Raw genomic sequence first — 24,642 nt, 5'->3', positions numbered from 1 at the left:
AAATCGATTAAATTCGTTGTGTCAACAGTCTACTAAAGACTACTGCTGATTTTATTAATTTATTTGTTTTCAATCTAGATCTTTCTCTTTCTCGCAATATTTTCATTCTTGTTAAACAAACATTTTCTTTTTCTTTATTTTCTCCAGTTTTATTTATCTTTACTATACAAATTAAACATGCTATCAGTCAAATTTCAATGTGTTGTATTTAAGCAGGATCCATCCTCCTATAGTAAAATAAATCACATTTCTATCTAATTATAAAATATACTTGTAAAAAACTTTTTTTTAGTTATATAGTAAGCATTGTAAAATAGTAATTGATTTCTTTGACCAGGAAGTTCCATAAAGTACATTAAAAAATAAAAAAAATCATGAAAAGTACTCAAAAGAGACTATGCTGTCAAAATAAATTTGGCAACTAAAAGAAAAAAATATTAACTTTAAATTAAACTGGTCTATTCTAAAAACTGCGCCTACCTATAATAGCATATCTCAAAAATGTATGTTTTGTTAACAAAAAAGTTTGAAATTATTACTTATTTAGATCAAGAAAATTTACTAAATAAAAAAAACTGAACTTATTTCTAAATGCAGACATAAAAATAAGTACCTTTTAAAAAATTATAAAAACAAATGAGCAAACTTATTAACCAAATTTATTTAATTCTAAATACCAATTAAAAATAATAAATTGTATTAACACTATATATACATATAAATATGTATATTTATATGTATACATGGTGACCACACGCTCTATTTTGTTTATTACGAATAACTTCCACCGACAGAAACCATTCTGTTTATGCGGTCATCAAAAAGCCTTTTAAAACAAAATCGCTAAGTATTACCGTGTTTTCGACACTTCATTGTACGTCGTTGAAAGAAATTATTAAATGTCGGATTTTCTACCCTACCTTCTGAATCCAAGTATGAAAAAACAATATAATTCAATATCGATGTCTTTTAGCTTGTAGATAACTAGAAAAGTTGTGCTTAACAATTTAAACCCTTATTTTTTGAAACATTCATCTTTAAGTTTAAGGACAATATGCGTCATCCACCATATTTTTGTCAATAGTATTTTTTTCAACTTAGCCTAACTTTTGCTAAGTATTATTCAGCTTAGAAAACAAATTTTCAAAAACAGTTTTTTTTAAAAAGGAGTCGTAGAAGGTAGGACAAACCACCATAAAAATTTGGACTGGCCTTAAATCACCTGAGCAATAGTTGTAAGAATGTCGTACAACAGTTGTACGGCAACTTTGCTTTATAATGGAACATTTTCTAGTGTAAGTTGCACAACTTAACGTTTGTTGTACAACAAATTTTTTGTTGTACAACTGCGGTTGTGTGTTTTGAAAAAAATCTATTTCTGCAACAGTATTTTGTTTTTTGTGCAAAACGCGCAGCTTATTTTTTTTATTGGAAACCACACAATAACTGTTGTACAACAAAGTTTACAAAATATCGCCATTTTTTAAAAAGCATGGCGACGCACAGTGGAAAATTGTAGAGCAACAGCATATCATAAATGTTTTTTACTAATGTCGCTACTGTCATTATATTTCAATTTTATTTAATAGTTTAATGGTCAATCATTACTATAATGCAGGAATTTCACATAATTTTATGTAAAAATAAAAGATTTGAAGCCCTATTGTTTATTACTTTTGCGGATGTTCATTTCAAACCTGTTCGCTTCATCACTTTAAAAGTTAATTTTCTATAAAACTTTCTAGCAATAAGTGTAAAGTATTATACATTTTTGAAAAGCTCATGTTATGGAGATTTTAAGAAAATTATACATTTTTACTTATATGGTTCAGTTTAGGAGTAATTATTTAAACAATAAAATAAATTTAAAAAAATAATATTCTTCAAGTTCACTGAGACTTTTGGTACTTACCCACGCTTCCCCACGCTTTACATTTAATGTAGTATTGTAGCCTAGGTGTTTATTAAAAACATGTATAAGAATGAGTTGCAGAAACGTGCGGTTTCCGAAATTATCGAGAAAAGAGTGATAAAAGTAATAAAACAGAAAACCGCTTTTTATCGTGGTTTCAAATTTTGTTCATTTATAACAATAGCTTGGTATATGTTTTTTAATTTATTATCAATTTTTTATTGATACCATGGCATTCTTTTATTTTTGCACTCCTTTTGTGGTGAATGTACACTGCCAATATATAAAGAGTTGAAACATTTGTATCAGTATAACAAATTCACAGTGGAAATTAAATCGACTCGTTTGAGTATTGAATATTACTTAAGTTACTTTTGTGACTTGTTAAAATGACAACTTTTAAGTGTTTGAAATGTAAATTATTGCTTTCCTATATTGATGGAGGTAAGACAGTTGAGGCACTGTCAACAATTTTAAAAGAAAATTATCAACTTTCTGAGGACAACTTGTGTTTCATCATTGGTGATATTTAAAGTCACATTATTCCGTCTTTTAATAAACGATGGATACTGGCGTCACGGAAAAAGGAAGCTTTTTTTATCTAAGAACAGTGATTGGTTGGATATTGTGTATCTTTACCTAACTCAGAAGAGGCAATTACCGACTCCACGCCATCTACTTCTTTTGAAAAACGCGGAAGGCCGTGCGTGTCTTATGGAGATTCGTCAGAATCCAGCAAAAAAAGAAAAAATTCCATGTTACTTAAGGAATATGGATTCGAGCATATCTTTAATACATATCTTCAGGCGTTGCATTCAATAGGAGAAGAAGCAGAAGCAAAACTTGTGGATTCATTAAGGATTAAAAAAAAATTAATATCGAGTTTTATGGAAAACGCAAGCCAGAAGAATATACTAACTGATGAAGAAGCACTCAGCGTGTTTATTGATTTAGATTTAACAAAAGCATAATATTTGTACATGAGGAAGGTGACAAATGAACGAAACTGTTCCATATTTCCACCATATTGTAAATTCAAGAAATTAAACAGACCTGCTATCCACCATCTTCTGCAATAGAAATTACGAACACACATCCGAAAATTCTGGAACTGCAAGATTTATTGGATCACACTGTAGCTAGAATTTTGACCATAGATTCCGTGTACAGTATTGAATTCAAGCATTTACTTTCATATAGTAAATGGGGCTGTGATGGTTCCTCTGGCCAAAGCCAATACAAGTAGAAACTTCCAGAGGAATCTGAACTTATTTCTGATGCAAATTTGTTTACTAGTTCTTTGGTGCCTATCAAAATAATTGATAAAGTAACTGGCGCAGTTGTTTGGCAAAATCCGGCACCTTCATATGTTCGTTTTTGTCGACCTATATGCATAGAATTCTGCAAAGAGACTTCCAAGAAAACTAAAGCCATTGTAGATGAAGTAAAGAGCCAAATAAATTCTTTGCGTGAAATGTGCAAGAACTTGATGAAGATACTCTGCAGCTTTTGAAAGTCAACGAACTGGTTTCAGGAACTGAAAGTCCCTATGTAGTTATGATATAGTACCTTTAAGGTGGTACCAGGGTAAAAAACGGCTATTTTTGATAAAATTTTGAAAAATACCAAAATTAATGTTTTGAATTCTTAAATCTACCTATTTCAATATGCGTTTTGCAAAAAGTCAAAAATCTTCTTAATTTTAATCAAATTTGGCCTTTTTTTAAAGAGCAGTTTGGTTCTTGCTTCATAACAACGACCTTAGAAACGCTTTTTTTCTCGCTAAATCTCAATTTTTCAGAAAAAATAACTTTTCATAGAAAATAGATAACAGGCTGAAATTTTTCAGGTTTAAAGATGAACATATTAAAAATGTTGTCTGTGAAGCAAATTTTTGTTATTTTTTATTTAAAACTCATTTTTATCATGCTTTGGTCCCAAACTACCCTTAATTTTATATCTTAAAGTTCGAATGTCAACCTGGTAAAATTAAAAATGTTTTAAAAAATTCTGTTTCATAGACAACATTCTTAATACATTAAAGAATTCATGTTCAAATTTTCAAGCAGTTTTGACTCTTTTTGAGTTAGTTATATTAGATGAAAGAATAAGCAGTTTTGGGGGTAACATAACACTAATTATGCGCATAATTAATGACGTCATCACTAAAAATTTTTTTTGGGCTACTGTTTTATATATTTTTTTTGTTCATTAATAGAAAAGAGCTAAAGTCTATTAATAGTTTTCAATTTCTTGTTAAAAAGTTACCTTTACCCTGGTACCACCTTAATATACCTATACATTATTTCATAAAAGCAACTATTTAAAAATTGTTATTAAGAAACTGTTTTAAATATTTCTATAATTAGTAGGTAAGCACTTTATGTATTTTTTGTCGTTTTTAATAATTTTAAGGTATTTTCATACATTTGTAAAGCATTGTGTTAAAGTGTAAATTAACAAACTGCTAATTTTGAAGTTTTTGATTTTTATTTATTTATTTTTAATATTGTATTACAAAAATTTCTTATAAAAAGTATTTCTCAAGAAGCGTCATATACTACTTTACATTTGTGCAAAATTTCAAATCTCTATTTTTAGTAACAAAAAAGTTATCGATTTTTGGTCCGAAACACACCTTTATTTTCCACTGTGCGACGGCTCCATCTTGTGTGTTAGAAAAAATCTTTAAGGCAGATTTTATGAACGAAGTTCAAAAACTTCCAGTTTTGTATGACAAGTTTGATAAGGAATTTAAAGACAAATGGAAAAAGAAAATGGCATGGGAAGAAATTGGTCGTCGGTCAAACTTATCTGCTAATCAAGCGGAGGAATAATATAAATGCATTCGAAGTAGTTATTGAAGGTGGCTGAAATCAAAAAGAAGTATCCCATCAGGTTCTGGAAGGAATTCAGCTCCACCTCAGTTTCTTCGGCTCAATTGGCTAATTATTCTTATAGAACATCGTGAAACAACATCGAATATTTGTTCACCTTCGTAGAGTCAAGTGAATCAACAATTCTTACTAATAACAAAATTAAAAGAAAAAGAAAAAAATTAGATTCTGATGATTTACTTGACAAAACATTAGTGAAAACATTAGAAATAATTAACTCCAATATTGAAAATCCGACTGAAGAAGAGCAGGATGAAGATTATTTATTTATAAAATCATTAATTCCACAGCTTAAGCAATTAAACAACTATTCGAAAGCTTTGGCTTAAGTTCAAATGCAAGCACTTCTTCTTAAATTAGAGATAAACGTGAAACAATCCAGATGAGGTGAAACAATCTAGCCTCTCTGTTTAACCTATCAATGTGAATAAATAATGTAAATATACAGTCTAGCTTACTATTTTATTTAACCAATTGATGTGAAAAACTACACATTTTAAATAAAATAATGGAAGTACGTTTCCTACTAGTTTTTAAGTAACTATTGGGGCATAAAGTTTAAAAAAATAAAAAAGGATTGCTTTGTTAAGTATATCATATTGTCATTTAAAAGAAAGTTTATTAAAGTATACTACATATACTCTAGTTAATATCTGGATTGTGGCCACATGATTGAGCTTAGTCCAATTGCCACGAAAGGCTTCGTTCACATGAATTAAAATAATCTTTAAAAGTAATTCTTATTGCAATTGCATCAAAAACAGATCTATTACTTTTTGATTTCAAGAAATTAAGCAAACATGCTTGATCTTGTAATTCTTTTTTCCAATCTCCTTGAATAACAATTCCTGAATTACTTTCACTATCAACAAAACCAGTGGGGATATAATGTGCTCCATCTGTTAAACGCAAATAATTGTGAAGACAGACAGTAGCCTTTTTATGTTTTCAACTTTCGATGGTTTTGCTTTAATTGGAGATTTGTAAATTTTCCATCTAGTAGCTAAAACTCCAAAGCTATTTTCAATTGTTCTCCATGGCAGCATCATTATCCCTTCCATAAGCCCCAATGTCAATCATTGTAAAACAATATTTAGCATCACAAATGGCTAATAAAATCATGCTGTAAAATCCTTTGTAGTTGTAAAAAGAAGAATCTGATTTTGCTGGAGCCTCAATGCGTACATGCTTTCCATCAATAGCCCTATACATTGTGGAAAGTTCCAACTCTGATTAAACTCTTTAATAATGTTTTGACATTCTTTTATGTCATTTGGGGCTCTGAGAAATATTTTTTTTTGAGATTTTCCCATATAGCACAACAACTTTCGGATTTTCAACAAGTTTGAAGATCCGATTAAAGACAAAAGGTGTTCAAGTCTGTTAGGAGACATACTTAAGTATCGATAAAAAACTTCCCTATCAAATAGCATCATTTCTTGCACCAAAGAACTAAACGCACCTTTCTTAACGCGTTTTTTAAAATAGTTCTCTGACCCAAAACATATGCTTTCTTTTTTTTTACGCTTTTTCGGTGTCTTAAAATTAAAAGTATAACAAAAAGTCCATAATTTAGAAAGAGATTTTATGACGGCCATTTTTCGTTTGTTTACACTGATTTTTTAAAGATTTTTGCGCTAATTCAATGCAATGGAAATATTGCGTTGCACAACAATTTCCCGCTCAACAAATCAAATGAATGTTGCACAATTGTTGTACGATATTTCTACATTGGAAACCAAGCTTAAGCGTCTGCGTCTCGGAATCTTTTTCTTGAAATGAACCGGGACAAGCATAACGAGACGAGAAATTTCCCGGAAAAAAATAACGAGTCAAAGGAAAAGGTTGTCCTGGAATAAAGTTATAAATCGGGACATAAATTTTGTCTCGGAATTTAAAAACTGTGTCCCTGATAATTACGAAACGTTACGAGACAGATCAATTATATTAACTAGATATCTAACTCGTGCTTTCGCAGCGAAGAAAATTTTTTGCCAACCAAGTTTGTTTTGCCAGCCAGAAACTATGCATAGTGACTCAAAACAACAAAAAAATAAACCCCTCACAACTTTTTTGTAAATATATTGCCCTTTTTTAAATGATATTAAATTAGAATGATCATTTATTTAAAAAGTAAAAACAGTTTTTTCATAAAACTTTTATTTTATATTTTATGGTTAAAAGAAGTGTAAAATTTTAATATTATTATCATAGAAATCTAAAAAATGAGAGTTTTTTATTTAGTAAAAATGGAGAACTTTTAATCTAAATTAAAGTCTTTATATTTATTTACTTTTAAAATAATCGTTTAATTTTATAAAATCTTTGAAGAAATACAAATCTCAATGGATCTATAAAAACCTTGTCTTCCGCCATTTTTTAACAGTGGTTTATTATATCAAAACAAATGTAAATGGCGGAAAACAAGGTTTTTATGGACTCATTGACATTTGTATTTCTTGAATTTGAGTTTTTTACTTGTATGACTTGTTTTAACATATCAAATATAGCTTCAAGAAACATATTTTGTCATTATATGCTTTTTTGAAATTTGTTAACATGTTTTTATTTGAATAATTATTTACTATTCAAGAATTACTAGATATTCGAAATAGCATCACTTAACAACTTCAGTATTTCCTGTAATATACAAGTAACATTAATTACTTAAATATTATAGGAAACGTAATGTGATAATTGTCAAAGAAATAATAATATAAAATATTAAACAGTGTAAAGTGAAAAATGGATTTGCTAAACGAAATCAAATAAAACTGAAGAAATTAGCAAACAGAATATAAGTTAATGCTTCTTTAGATTTATTTCAAAAGCGAAGAAAAAAACTGTGGTACTGATTCTTTAATAGAAAAAGAATACTAATGACTTTAAGAAAATCTTATGACCAATAAAAGTAGCCATTTTGGTTCTGGAAAACCCCATTAACAACGGGTGGTCCTTGGAGAGCAAAGGAAAAGAGAAGAGATAAAAGAACTAGACATTGAACATAATGCTCTATTGATAGTCTCTGCAAGAATTACACTTTTTAAAAAAACTCAAATGTTTTATAGATCAAAATAATTAAAGACACTTTGGATAACCTTTCCCTTAAATATGAGTGTAAAAATATTTTTTCCCCCTGATTTCAGTTGCTACCATTAATTTTTGTAAAGCTGTGTTTATATAGATGGTATAACAATATCAATAATAACAGCTGAAATAAAAAATGGTAATTGTGCTAGAAATTCATTATCTAAATTTCATATTTAGGATTAAATAGTTTGTCTCGTTATGTCTCGTTATGTCCCGTTAAAAAGATGAAAAATTCCGGGAAATTGTAAAGCTCCTATTTTGTCCGGGATATCTTGTTTCGTCTCGGTATCGTCCCGGACTTCGACTGAAAATTAAAATTGTCTCGATATTTATCGCTAATCGGGACAAAGCTTTTAGTACCGTCTCGTCTCGTCTAAAAAAATAACGAGAGCAGACGCTTAGACGAGACCAAAAATTTTCGACGAATCCGACAGACTTTAATATTATGTAATTTCTTTTAAAACAAAAGATTTGTAACGACGCAACGAGCATGATTCGCAAAAAACAATATTGTTACACGTCCATGGGTCACTACTATAAAACTCATTCCAATCGGATTTCACGACCATTTCATCTGAAATAGGGCTTCTCATTTCCCGTAAAAATCTAATTCCCGGGATTCCGGGACAAAAATGATTAACTTCCCGGGATCCCGGGAAATCCCGGGATTAGGTAAAAAGCAAGAATTTATCCAATTAGGTGGGGGAAATGTGTAAATTAAAACAAATACAAAAAAAAACGCCTTTTTAATACTATTACTTTTAACAAGAAAATAAATTCAAAATAATTCTTAGAAACTAAGACTCTTAAAACAAAATAAATATCAACTTCAATAACATTATATTTTTTATATAGATTGATTTTTAAAATAATTTTTTAAAAAACATAAATTGTCAATAGCGCTATCACTTAAAGATGACCGAATTTCGTAACAAAGAGACCTGCCGCCGAAAATGCTCTTTCTGAATCGATTGATGTCGGTGGGATAGTTAATAGAGCATTATATAATTTTTCTAAATTATTTGTACGCTTTTTCGTTGCATCAAAAATATCCATTTCTTTTGTAATATTTTTAACGTCACATAATACATCTTCTGGATTCTCAATTCGACTAACGTTCGTAATGGCAGCATCCAATTTTTGATGAAGTGTTAATTCAGATGTTGTCTTCAAATTTGGTTCTGCCATAAACAACATTTCAGTCCCATCGTTACTGCATTCTAATTCCTCAATTTCAACGGAATTTCCACCACCATCAATACCCTCAACAAATAGCTTCGAAAATAATTTTTTAGCCGTAGCGTGAAGGACTGATTTGGAAGGTAATAATAATACAGAATCTATGTCCGATTTTTGTTTATAATTTGATGGATTATTTAAATATTTTAGCAAGCCAACTAAATTTTTATTCCGTCTTTCAACAATTCTCTGTTGCACATGATGCAGCATTTTAGCCGAAAAACAATCTTTATTTTTGCGCAAAACATCTAATATAAACACTAATACACCCTCTGCATCAAGTAGGGATGCTTTGCGTCAGCCAAGTCTTTCAATTCCCAATTTAATTGGTTGTAACGCTGTTACTACAGTCTGCACGACTAAATACTCATCTTCCGAAATATTGTTAACATCGTTGTGTTTAAAAACTATCAATGCTTTTAATATACGTGTTTTTAATGCTATAAATCGCTCCAACATTGCAAGAAGGCTATTCCACCTTGTTTTTACATCCAGTATTAATTTTTACGTATTTTTGTAAAATTTCATTTTTAAGTGGTGATTTACGAAACATTCGTACAATTCTCCGGACCTTTTGAATTGTTTGTGCAATACTTATGTGGCCTAATAATTCGTCAGTGATCTTAACGTCTCTCAAATTTAATAAACCGTTGCTTTGGCTTAACTGTAAATCCACTGAAGTTGTAAAATCGATTTCTTCAGACTCGTAATCTTCACTATTATTTTCATCAGAATTTTGACTGTCTGATGCATTATACTCACTGCCCGATGAATTTGAAATCACTGATTTTTTGTATAGAACATCACAAACTGCTAAATGTAGCCTATGTGCATAACAAAGTTGATGTTCCATCCCGCTTAATCTTCCATAATTTTTCATAACTGATGCACCGTCAGTTACACTAGAAATTATATGTTTCTTTGTAGATAAATTAAATTCGGATAACCTATTTTCAACCATATCAATAATTTTTTCAGCTGGAAGCGACCTAACTATTCGAATCATGCCCAAGTTCCAAAGCCTAGTTAATGAATGCACATTTAAATTCAAATAGCGACGATTTTTTAAGGATGTGTATTCGTCCATCGAAATAGAGAATCTAGAGCCACCTTGAATTTGCATAGTGATTTCCTTAAGCACTCCTTGTTTTGCTAGGTGGTATTGACTTTTTACCAAATTCATTACATGTGAAGGGTTTTTTGGCAATATCATTCCTTAATCAGATGAAGATTTTCTTATAAATTCAGATTTTGCAATAGCATTATTAGAAAAGCCATCTACAGCCGCCAATTTTGAAACAACTTCTTCTATAAATTCCTTTTTTATAAATGACGTAATTTTAGGTTGATCATTTCTAACTTCAAAATTTGTTTCTTCGTTTGGCCTTTTTTTCTTCACTTCAATTTCGACTTCCTTGTGAAGATTTTTTAAATGACGAAGAAGACCACTTGTTGAAAATCCATTACACGTTATTGTTGTTTTACATATATTACAAGTGGCAGATTCTGTTTTTTTTTCTTAGGTAAAATTTTCCCATGCCTTAGATCCACTTGACATGATGCTTTATATTTATTATCCTATTAATTAAATAGATAAAAATATACTAAAATATAAAACTATATTACCTACAATAAAAATCCCGAAATAGTGTGCTGATTGTAGATAAATTATTTTAAATTAGTTGTAATTATTAAACATTTATTTTAAACTTCACCTACTTGGTTTTTCACTTATTTCACTTTTTACATACAAACTACTTTCTTAACGTAACTAACTACTTTACTTTCTAACTAACAACTTTTATGCGTGACTAATTACTTTTTTTGCACGTACAAGTATTTGTAACTTGTCCGTAGTTATTTTATATTTAACATATCTGGGACTCCCCTTTATTCATTGTAATTTCTTGCAATTGTGATTATTTATTAGATTACTCACCAACTTTTTGCAGTTTTGGTTTGTGCCTAAGATAGATAAAATATTATTATTGAATTTGATTTATAAATTGATTTGGTTTGTTTATCTAAGCTTTATATGCTGTAAGTTACAACATATAAAATTTAAATAAGTAAATCAAATCTATTTATAAATCAAATTCTATCTTAGACACAAACCAAAATTTATCTATCTTAGACACAAACCAAAATGCAAAATATTGGCGATTTAATTGCCCTCTATAATATATCTTCCAAATTTTTATAGAAAAGGAAAAGGAAGTAATTTGTACTCAAATTTTGAGTAATAATATTTTTAATATCTTTTTAAATATTCAAAATGTTTTAAAAAATTACCGGGATTCCCGGGAAATTTCATTGAAATCCCGGGATAACGGGATGGTTTTTTACCTCCGGGATCCCGGGAAAACGGGATCCCGTTTGAGAAACCCTAGTCTAGACAAATGTTTCGCATTCAACACGTTAACACACACACAAAAAAAAAAAATGTAGACGTTCCAAGGTTCGAAGGGGAGTGTCTCAATAAACCTGAAATACTCGAGAGATTTAAAGATGCTGAGAGCAAAAAAGTAGCAAAGCAAGCTAAAAAAAACCGCAAGCTTAGTTTTAATGACGAGCAGCAAATAAACCAAGTAACAAAAGTAATTCCAATAACATTAACAGCCACAAACCAAGTCAATATAAAAAGTGCCGTAAAGTTTTAGGCAAAGCTTCAACAAGTCAAATGTAATGGTACCAGTGTGAAAATTCAAAATGCAAGGTTTGGCTTTGTGAAACATGCATAACAAAGCGATATGTAAAAGGCGCTGAGTTTTATTGCACCAAAAAGTGCCGCACAAGTGACAATTCAGCTTAACCTCTAGTACCTCTCTTCGACTCAACATCATCACAAAAATAAATTTTTTTTTTATTTGGTTGTTTTTTAATTGTTCTTATTGGTTGTTTTTTAAATTGTTATTATTTATTGCTTTTTGTTTTTTTTAGTAAAGTGTTGTTTTAATTACACCTAAATTTGTGTATTTCATTCTCCCCGAATGTGAGGGTAGAATGAAATAACTTTAATTAAATAAAGTTTATTAAAAAACTGAAAACTTCTTTTACTTGATTTGTATGTATTTAAATGCAGATCAAATTTCTCCACAACTTAAAAAAAATTAAAAACCTTTGTCCCTTAAAAAAAAATTAAATAAAATTCTTAACTATTTCATTTGACCCCATTTTACTCTATAACTATTAGATCGTTTCATAAAACATTGATTAGCTGGCCTTGTAAATTGATAAAGAACGTCTTAAAACTCCTAAAACATGTGAACGTAGGACTGTGATAATTTCACAGAAAGATTCGTAATTGGAAATAAGACTAATGTGTATATATTTGATGCATATATTTGCTGTGTATATATGAATATATATATAGATTTGCAAAGTTTAAGTGGCAAGTATAGGAACCCAAAGACAGTCGATTTCAGCGAAAGTATTTAGTAAACTAGAACTTTTAAGGCTCGCCTAAATCAAATAAGCATGTCTTCTATTACTTAAATCTTGAATAAGGATACGTTTGCGTAGCTTAGTGGGTTGTAAAATGATCGTTCGTAAAGCGTCTCAGGTTCGACGCGAAGGTAGCGCCGCATTTTCGAATTTTTATTCTTTTTCCGGAAAGTTGAGTTTTTGTCTTCAAGATCGGTTAATTTAGCGTTTTCAATAAGCATACAAACTAAAATGTTTTATTAATCAGTAGTCGAACCGAAATTTAATACTCATATAGAATAAGGTTAGAAAATACTATGATGAAAATAAAGTTAGAAAATATTACGAGCAGATACTTAATAAAGTTAGAAATGTTAAATCTCTATAAAAATAAACGAATATTAACACTAGGCTAGAACAAGAAGACTTAGGAGAGAAAAACATTGAGAAAGGTCAATATCAAAACGAATATTGACACTAGGCTGGAATTAAGAGATGCAGGCTAAAAATACCGTGATATAGGTCAATTTTAAAACGAATATTGACACTAGGCCAGAAGTAAGTGAATCAGGCTAGAAACACAGAGGGATAAGTCAATATTAAAACGAATATTGACGCTAGGCTAGAACTTACAGATACAGGCTAGAAATACCGCGACATAGGTCAATATTAAAACGAATATTGACACTAGGCTAGAATTAAGAGAATCAGGGTAGAAATGAACTGAGAAGGGTCAATAGTAGAACGAATATTAACACTAGGCTAGAATTAAGAGATGCAGGCTAAAAATACCGTGATATAGGCCAATATTAAAACGAATATTGACACTAGGCCAGAAGTAAGTGAATCAGGCTAGAAACACAGAGGGATAAGTCAATATTAAAACGAATATTGGTGCTAGGCTAGAATTTGGAAATTCCGTGATCTAGTTCAATATTAAAACAAATTTTGGCACTAGGCCAGAAATAAGAGGATCAGGCTAGAACCACACGGAGATAAGTCAATGTTAAAAACGAATATTGACACTAGGCTAGAATTAAGGGATTTAGGCTTAAAATACCGTGATATAGGTCAATATTACAACGAATATTGACGCTAGGCTAGAACTTAGTAAGTCAATAATAAAACGAATATTGACACTACGCTAGAATTTAGAGATTTAGTCTAGAAATACATTGTGAGTAATCAATATGAAAGTGAATATTGCCACTGGCTAGAACTAAAAGGCTCAAGCTAGGATAACACTGAGATTCAGGCTAGAATGACACTGAGATAAGTCAATAGTAAAACGAATATTGACACTAGGCTAGAATCACACTGAGATAAGTCAATAGTATAACGGATATTGACAGTAGGCTAGAACTAAAAGAATCAGGCTAGAAATACACTGAGAATGGTCAATATGAAAACGAATATTGACACTAGGCTAGAATTAAGAAATTCAAGTTAGAATGACACACTGAGATAGGTCAATAATAAAACGAATATTGAAACTAGGCTAGAGCTGAGAGACTCAGGCCAGAATCACACACTGAGATAAGTAAATAGTAAAACGAATATTGACACTTGGCTAGAACTAAGGGACTCATGCTAGAAAGACAATAACATTGGTCAATATGAAAACGAATATTGACACTCGGTTAGAATTAAAAGATTCAGGCTGGATAGACACTGAGAATGGCCAATATTTAAACGAATATTGACACTAGGCTAGAATGGTCAATATGAAAACGAATACTGACAATATGCAAGAATCAAGAGACTCAGGCTAGAATCACACTGAGATAAGTCAATAGTATAACGGATATTGACACTAGGCTAGAACTAAGAGAATCAGGCTAGAAATACACGAAGCAAGATCTTTATCCGATCGGAAATTTCAACAATAAAACGAATATTGAAATTAGGCTAGAATTAAGAGTTTCAGGCTCGAATTGCGCTGAGCAAAAACTTGATCCGAATTAAAATGCCAATATTAAAACGAATATTCACACTAGGTTTATGCTAAGAGAGTAGGACAAGAAATACCCTTAAGAGAATCTTGAATTAATCAGGGATTAGAAGTTTAAAACAACTATTGACACATGTTTAGAACTAAGAACTTTAGGCTAGAGTTGCACTAGGCAAGAACTTATGCAAAGTAGAAATGTCAATATTAAAGTGAATATTAACTTATGGCTAGAACATAGAGAATAAGGCTAGAAATGCGTTTAGTGGAATCTTAATTTAATCAGAACTTTGATCAGGGACTTCAGATTTAAAGGAAATAAAAGCGTTAGGTATAACTTTGATGACTCTGATGTATTAGGGAATATTGATTGAGGGAGGGCTGTTTGACGATCTTATGCGTGTGCGGCGTTGAGCATAGAAACTTTTTCATCGACGTGACTCTTTAATTTCTTCATCTGTGTGAGTCTTTAGTTCACTCTGGACATCTGTCCGAAAACAATTTTACTAATTCCACTCTTAGGGCTTATGCTAGTTCTTCCCTGAGGCGTTCACTGCTCAGTCTTGACCAAGCAACGCAATTCTATTTCCAAATAAGAGAAAACAAAGGAATTGGGTTTACTCACATTTCTTTTTTGAAATTTGTTTTTCTTGCGGCATTTAGTTGAAAGTTTTCACAACTGTCCATAATATGAACAGAACAAAATGGAAAAAAACAATGGATTAACTAGATAATATCTTTTTGTTTTTCATGAATCCGCTAACATTTTCGTCGGAAAGTTTTTACGATACGAAAAAAATGTTTATAGTAGAGGCAATTAGGGATTATCGGGTTTACGCCAATTTTGTCGAATCCGAAGAAATTCGTCGGGTTTACGATTTTTTAAGTTCCGATCGGAATGAGTTTTATAGAAGTGACCCCATCTCTTATACGTCCATGGCAATACTTCTTACGCATCTGCGTCTCGTTCTTTTTTATTTCGAGACGAGGATATCCGGGACACAATTTTTTAAATTCCGAGACAAAATTATTGTCCCGATTTATAACTTTATTACGGGACAGTTTTTTCCTTTGTCTCGTTATTTTTTTCCGGGACATTTCTCGTCTCTTTATGCTTTTCCCGATTCATTTCGAGAATTCGATTCCGAGACGCAGACCACTAATAGAGAGCTTACGATAAGAAAACTGCAACGGGAACTTCTACAATTTATGATAAATGTTTGACACTAGGCATGCGCAATGGATGAGATTCTCTGAAATGCCGCACAGTGACCCAGATTAATCTAAAAACGGCAAAAAAGTCCGAAAAAAAAGTGATAGCTTAATCGTTTTTAGACTTAAAATGTAAAAGTAAACTACTTTTTGATCTAAAATCAACTTTAAATAATTTCATAGGTATTAATAATGTGTAATTTTAAAGGGATATATGTGTAAAAAGTTAAATTTATCACCATAAAATTATGAAAATTTAAGGTATGTTTATCTTGTAATAAACCTTATTTTCCACCTACTTACAAAACTTTAGTACTGAGTGCTTAGATATTAAAAATTTATTTGCTTTTTTTTCTTTAAAAAGTTAAAATTTTAATGCACAATTTTAAACATAAGTGCCAGCAAAAAAAAAGTTCTACATTGTTCCACGTTTAATTTTTGTGAAACAAAACCATTGAACTATAGCCAAATAAACCCTGAAGTATTTACTGCGACCTCCTGCTCCTTTAGGAGATATTTCAATAAGATTCATGCATAGTTTTGTCAAATGCAATACCCGCCCCTCCGTTTTCGATTTAAAACAGTTTTCGGACGTTTTTGTAATAATTCACAAACCTCCGAAAGCTGTTTTTAAATCGAAAACGGAGGATTGACAAAACTATATATGAATCTATTCTGGTATTGGAAATTAGTACTGAATTATTGAACTGGTTAGTAATTCAAATCGTGAAAAGATTTTCATATTCTGATTTTTTTTATTTTTGGATTATAAATTGTTTTTTGTTTTTTTTGCGTTAAAGATTTATAACGCGCTTTGTAACGCGTCTGCCCGCGTTTAGCAAATTTGCGTGCGTTTAACACGTACGCGAGCGTTTGTGTATTAATATAATACTGTTATATTTTGGGTCAAGGAAGCTAAATTTTTTACTAAAATTAGAATTAACTAACACGCGTTTAAAACGCGTACATGTGCGTGATAAAGGTAATTGGTGCATGTGAAAATAATTTTAGGCTCGGGTGATGACAAAAAAAATGAGACTGCGTTTAAAAGGGCATAACTCCTTTATTTTAAATGATTTTTTTAAAATTAAAAATGTATTAAGTAGAGAATTTTTTTTCAAGCTTTCAAAACATATACTTAATTATCTTCTTTTGCTCCATTTCTACAAATATTATCGATTTGACATTTTATCGATCCCATAAGGCGTTGTATGGCTGTAAAGTCAATCTTATTCAAACAATACTTTACTCTATTGCAAAGTTGATCAATAGTTTCTGCTTGCCAATTGTTCTTGTATACTTCTCCTTTCAGTTGAGACCAAAAGTCCTCAATAGGCCTGCATTCAGGTACGTTGGGAGGGTTGTCTTCCTTTTCAACAAAATTGATGTTATTTTGTCTAAAATACTCCACTACAGTTAATACTTGCTTGATTGATTGCTTAGAAGGTTAAAAAAAAGGTATAGAAATACCTTTAGCCAAAACGCAAACCCAGACCAACACTTTTTGCTCATATTTTTCAACTGGATCATATTTTACGTTTGGCGGTGTCAAAGCAGCGTTACTTGAGTAGAAACTTTAGTTTCCGTTAATGTTTCTATGCTTTAAAGTGAAATAAGATTCATCATCAATTCGTGATTTTTATATTTTTCGTATAATCGACTGCATCTGGTTCTTATTTTGCGTTTTTGTGACTCTGTTCTTCAATGTTTTGCATGTAAAGGGCTGATCGCACACAAATTTTCTAGCTGCTTGTCTTTGTGAGACGCCATCCTTGTGGTCAAACATGGTCTTCAGCTTGGTAATGTTCTTTTTCGTCATTTTTTTTGCGACTTGACCACTTCCTATAACACTTTGAGTTCCTTTTCCATTTTCTGCGCGTTCAATTATACGGTATATGGTTGCTTTTGGTGTTTTTTTCTGCTTTAAAATGACAATAAATGTAATATTTACCATTTTGCTTATTGTCCATGTAAAATCCATACACACGTTCACGGAGAAGCTCTTGCTTAGATTTGTTTATTTTCATTTTAAATCGTTGAATTTTAATTTTTTTTCTTTTTTTTTTTTTATTTAAAACTAGAATAAATTTGCAATAAAATACATACAAAATATATATACAGCTAATGGTTTAGTACATGCAAATTTAAATTGAACGCAGTCTCATTTTTTTTTCATCACCCGTTATATATATATATATATATATATATATATATATATATATATATATATATATATATATATATATATATATATATATATATATATATATATAATGGACTTTAAGTTTATTAACTTATTCAGGTTCTTAATTTTATATTTCTTACTTTAATGAGATGGACAGAAGAGCATGACATTTTCTTTCTTCGTGAAATATTACTCCATGAGCCATACCAGTACAAAAAAGGGTCCATAGAAAGAGGAAAAAGTTGGGAAAAGATTGCAAATGCACTTAATTCCGCGAGTCAACCAATTTTTAAAGTTAAGTCAAGAGCTGTGCGAGACCACTTAAATGTTTTAATTGAAAACAATAAAAAGAAAACAAGAGATGAAGAAAAAGCATCTGGTATTAACCCAGTAGAATCAGAGGTGGATATTGCTGTTTCTGATATAATGGAAAGATTCAAAGAAGCTGACGAAACACCTTCATCAAAAAGTGATGCAAAATTACTCAAACAAGTTAACGATCAAAGTAAAGCAACTGAAATGCGAAAACGTAGTATGGAAATTTTGTCAGAAGCAATGGAAAGAAATGAGCAAAAAAAGTGCAAGCGTCCAAAAAATAATGGTTCTGAAAATATGGTATATCTATGAGAAAAAGGAGAAAGAGATGGAGCTATAAAAAAAGAAGAGCTAGAATTAAAAAAGTCTGCAGAATCAATCCGAAATGTTGAAGCTCTTTCAACAACAACAAACAATTATGCAATAAATAGTGCAACAACAATCACAGCAGCAAGCGACAATGTTAGAATTAATAAAACAACTTTCCAAAAAATAAATGAATTTCACTTGAAAGTGACTAATACTTTCTTAAAAAAAAAAAAAAACTTATTTATTATTTTTTTAAAATAAAAAAAAATTATTTATGAAAGTTGATTTAAAAGTTCAAACATTAAGTGAACTAGTTTTTTATTATTGTCTTTCATTTTTATACAAAAAATTCCTCAAGTGTAGGTGGATTAATACTAAAATAATTAGATGTCTGCAAACCATATAAACAACTTCGAGCATTATTTAGTAAGGCACAAACTATATACATTTTTCCCACAGCATATATTCAAGTTTTCCAAGTGAATTCAACAATATGAAATAATTATAAACATTTTTTTTTTGAGGCCAGATCATAACTAACAAAATTATCAATAATAGCCTAATTTGGTTCCATAAGCAAACAGGTCATGGGAAATTTTCCTTATTGTCCATATATAAACTTTTTTTTGTAGATGATACTTTGCTAAACACAAACTGGTTTCAAACACATGCATAAGTAGTTATCTGGTTTAAAACCAGTTTCTCCAGATTTGATTTAGTTGGGTTAGAGCTTCAGTTGGGTTTGAGCTTCAAACTATAGTTTGAAGCTCAACCCAAAGTAAACTACAGCCAGATGTCACCTTAACTATTATCTTGATCAAAAAAAAACTCTTGTCCCAAGGTTGTTTGGAACAATCATCTTTACATCTTTCTAAATCAAGAAAATATCATTTGCAAGTAACAACTTAAATAGCCCAAGTTGCTCAATAAAATGGGAAGTGTCATATATCATAAATAATTTTTCTCAAAGTATATTAAGTTGGCTCTCAAAAGCAGCAAAATTTCATAACAAGTCTAAAAAAGTTATATTTGTTTTTAATAAAAATTATTATTATTATTTTTTTAATACACATTTTAGCAAACTTTTTTTTCAAAAAATTTTTTTATATATATACGAAACCACTTCTTTTGAGACCCAAGTTAATATACTTTCGGAGATAAATAATTTTTGGTGATTTATTGAAGCCACCATATTGTCAGGTGCCTTGGGCTGTGGCCTTTTTTAGAAGTTGACATTTTTGTGGTATTTTCTGTTTTAATTTTTTCCTCCTATTGTAAGGTGTAATAAAAATCAATAATAACATACTTTCAGCCATATCCCTAATACATGTATTTTATATATATTTATCTAAATATAGATAAATATATTTTTATAGATATATAGATATATATTTGTATAGATATAAATATTTATTTAGATATATATAGATATAAATTTAGATTTATATAGATATAAATATATATAGATAGATAGATAGGTAGATAGTTAGAAAGATAGATATTTGAGGAAATTAATGGAAATTAATACTATCTATTTTTAATATAATTTTAATGATTAATCTTTTTATTTATGTGAGTAAATTTAAAATTTTTATATAATTTTAATTTCGTAGAAACAATTTTTCGTGCTTCAGCAAATTTCATTGGGCACATCAAAATTTTAGTTTTTTATATAGGTATCATATAATACTTATGGATAGAGGTGTGACTAGGCTGCCCCACACCCAAATTAGGGAGTCCTAACGAATTTAGAGACCCACTTGCAAATTTAAGGGTCGTTTTACAACGTTAAGGACTTTTTTTTAACATTTAAAGTTTTTAGGCCTTTTATGGGGAGGGGGAGGCTCTTAACTTCTATACGCGGCACTGCCTATGTAAAAAAAAGTGTTCAATTAAATTTGATGAAAAATAAGGAGAGTGAAAAGAAAAAGTCAACCAAGATATTAAATGCATCCGGTTTTCATAAATTTAATGTCATAACCTTATTAAAAAACGTATTTTGATTACAGTATGGCTCAAATAGTAAATAATGATGGTTCATCGGACAAAGAAGGAACATTTTTAACAGTTGAACTCCAAAATAACATTGAACTATCCAATATTTTTGACAAATCAAGTAATGCATTAAATATTAGGAATGATCTTAACAACGCATTAAAAAAAAGTATAAAAAAAAGCACTTTTGTGAATGTAAATAAAAGACTGCGCGAGCAAGGTAAAGAATATACCGGTACTAAACTAGTTGATGGGGTTCGAAAAAAAATTTAAAAAAACGCCAAAGAACTTGGTCCAAGATGTGAAAGTACTATGTGTTTTCAAAAAAATCTGCGGTGTCGTGACATAAATGACGAAACAAGACAACATATTTTAACCGAGTTCTGTCTACTTGATAAAAATATGAAAATTGAAATGGTTAAATTGTTAGTTTGTATTAGCGATACTAAAAGAAGAACAGTATTTAACCCATACGATAAATACTCTAGAAATAATGAGTTTGCATACCACCTTAAAGTTAAAAATATTATACAGCCTGTATGCATGCAATTTTTTTTAAACACTCTGGCATTGTCTCATAGCACAGTAAGACGTTTTTGTCTAACAGAATTCCCAAAAGCAAATCCTTACGTATTATCTAAACCAGATTTATTTACTAGTCTTGATAGTTTTCAATTGAGTAAGCAGTATGCTGATGAGTTTATTGATTCGTTAGAAAAGTTGGAGTCTCATTACTGTCGAAAAGACACCAAAAGACTTTATCTAGTTAATGACTGGACATCTAAGGCTGAAATTTTCAGGTAGAATATACTTAGATTAATAGTTTATAGCTGTGGGGTCAATATATTCTTTTATACAAAGTTTATTTAAGTTTAGCATTTTATTTGAACTTTCTGTTCTAAGTTCCGTAATCAAAACTATGGGCCATAATATAAAAAGTTGTAATGAACACTCTAGACTTTTCAACTGATATTCTTGAACTTAACTAATATAACTGGTCATAAATAAATTTTACTCCAGTTTTTAAACTACTTTATATAATTCAGTCGTTTTCAAACTTTTTTAAAGTACGTACGCGATTTGACTATCTTTTGTTCTTTATCTCTCTTAAATTTTTTTTTTATATACTAAATGCTTTTTTTGTTTTCAATGTTTTGAAAAATTTTTGCGTTGAGGAAAAGGGTTTGATTATTGATAATGCGTATGTTCAAAGTGAGTGGGGAGAGGGGGGGTTGTGTGTTTGTTTGTGTGTTTGTTTTTGTGTTATAGTAGAGATGCAAGAATATTTTTAATTTTTGATACATTACTTTCTACATTTACTTTAATACAATACATTTTTAATAACGCGCTTGGCAAAAGATTTTGACGTTTGCTTAGAAAGAGTTCATACTTAAGATACTTGAAATTTGAGATCGGGACTCAAAATGTTGTACCACGTTTTTTAAATTCTCAATGCACTGTTGTAACTATAAAAATCATTATTACAACAGTACATTGAGTAATGACATAATGAGTAATCAGAGACGTATTAATTATTAATCAAAATATCAATACCAATTATGCACTAATCCCTAAAAAAATTAAGACTCGAATTCAAAAAAAAAAGTCTTGAGCTTTAAAATATTTTCAACGGGAATAAAATGGAGAGCACAAACATTTAAACCAACGCGCAATAAAGTTCAAATAAGTAACCTGTCTCTGATGCAAAAACCAATTGATATGTGACCGTGAGTAATTATAAAGTACTATATAGAATTATATATATATATATATATATATATATATATATATATATATATATATATATATATATATATATATATATATATATATATACACATGTGTATATATTTATAAATTGCAGGTATTTTATATATTGATATGTAACCGTGAGTAATTATAAAGTACTATACAGAATTATATATATATATATATATATATATATATATATATATATATATATATATATATATATATATATACATATATATATATATTTATATATTGCAGGTTCTACAAGACTAAAGCAGCAGAAAAACGCTTGGATCCCGTGGGCCACACAGTTTTCTATGAGTTGCTTGACAAGAAAAACGTATTTATACACAAACCTAAAAAAGATCAGTGTGACGTTTGCGTTGAAATTCGTGAAAGAAAGAAAGATACATCTGACTATGTTCTTCCATCTAGTTATACAGATCACTGGTATTTAAAAACGCAAGCTCAAAATAGTAAGGATTTCGATAAAAAAAACGTTTCCCTTAATGAACTAGTTTTAACAATGGATTGTCAGCAAACTCTTTTATGCCCAGTTTTATCTGCCGGTGCTTTGTATTTTAAAAAGAAGATTAAAATTCATAATCAAACTATCTATAACCTCCACACAAAAGAAGCAACCAATTATTTATGGGATGAAATCGAAGGGGGGCTGGAAAGTGATGTGTTTGCTTCGATATTATTTTATCACTTATTAGAATATAAAGAAAAAAATCCCAACTTAAATAAAGTGACAATATATTCTGACGGCTGCACCTACCAAAATCGTAATAGCAAATTCACTTCTTTTATTTTCTGTTCAAAATAATTTAATAATTGAACAGAAATATTTGGAAAAAGAACATACACATATGGAAGGAGACAGTGTACACGCAAATATCGAAAGAAATCTGAGAGGTAGAGCAATACACGAGCCTCGTGACTACATTGCTTTCATTGAAAATGCAAAAATATCTTTTCCAAAGTATAAAGTAAAGTTTCTAAAATACGATTTTTTTAAAAATTTTTCAAATATCAAATATTACACAGAAATCAGACCAGGTATTAAAAAGGGCGATGTTATAAATTAAGTTACTCTTCCACAGAAGATTACAAACCTCTTCCGCAAAATCTTAATATTGACACGTCAATTGAACTTATTGACACTTATCAATCCAGAATTCCGATAGGAGAATCAAAATATAAAGACTTGATGAACCTTAAAACATTTGTGAGAAAAACTGCTTGGGAATTCTACGCCGGTTTGCCTTATAACCCAAAAACAACAACTTAAATGATTTCCCGCATAATATACTTTTAATGTTATGTTATATTTAAAAATTATATTTATGGCAATATTTACAGTGCTGGATTTTTTTTGCCCAATAACAAATTTAAAAAAAGTAGAAAATGTCTAAAATGGGGTTTTTGAAATTTGATTTGGAAGGAATCAACCCTTAAATCATTCTAGATTTATACATCTTCTAGAAGTATACATCAAATTAAAAATTTCGATGGCTAACCAAAATATAATGGATGTAAAAATACCTAAAGTCAAATGTCATCTAAATCCGACACTGTTAATTAGCACATTAAATTAATTTAGCATTATTTACATTGTTTATTCAGCTTTGACTATTTTTGTCGCTTTGTGTAAAAATTATGTTTTTAGAAACGTTTAGGATTATTTTCAAAATCCAGGTGTCATCCTTATCCTACTAAGAAATTCTTTTTCTTTTACTAATATACTATAATATTGTATATTAATTTAACTTAAAGTAAACAGAATTTTATCTTTCTTAGTGTAAAATTATTTTTCATTTACAAGTTGTTTATATTATGTTAATAATATATATAATACCGTTTCAATAACATTAAAATTTCTTATTTTAAAAATTTATGTTGACAGAAAATATTTATGTTTGAAAGTAGATAAGGTTTACATGACTGAAAAAAAATCATATATTTACATTTATGAAATTAATTTTAAAAAATTTTTTCTTTGATACAAGAGAAAAATACTTGTGCATTTAAACATGGCAAACAGGCTTGGACTGGGCCGCCGGGATACCGGGAGATTCCCGGTGGGCCGGTTGGCATAAAAATTGTATTATATTTTTAGTTAGGCTACATTATATTATCCAAATAAAATGTAAATTAAAGTTCAGACTGGTTTGAAAGAGAAAAGAATCAGAGCAAATCAACTACTTGAAAGTGCAAAAGATAAACTTCGTATCAATGTTCACAACATGGTAATGAATCAAGTAATCAGAAGTTTAAAATAGAGATTCTCAGAGCATGGTAGTCTATATGCTGATTTATCTTGTTTAGATCCAAGAAATTTTGCAAAAATTTTGAAAAAAAT

General features: G+C 29.8%; 1 pseudogene; it reads left to right on the top strand.

Annotated features, from left to right (window-relative positions):
- Nucleotides 1-18,045: 18,045 nt before the first annotated feature.
- Nucleotides 18,046-18,717, top strand: LOC149884063 (uncharacterized; annotated as a pseudogene).
- The last annotated feature ends 5,925 nt before the right edge of the window (nt 18,718-24,642 follow it).

Source organism: Hydra viridissima, unplaced genomic scaffold (assembly GCF_058129835.1).
Source record: "Hydra viridissima isolate aposymbiotic clone 2 unplaced genomic scaffold, HvirCarnegie_v1 scaffold_9, whole genome shotgun sequence".
Classification (NCBI taxonomy): Eukaryota; Metazoa; Cnidaria; class Hydrozoa; order Anthoathecata; family Hydridae; genus Hydra; species Hydra viridissima.
Note: the sequence above shows the minus strand (reverse complement) of the source record. Positions and strands in the feature narration are given on the sequence as shown.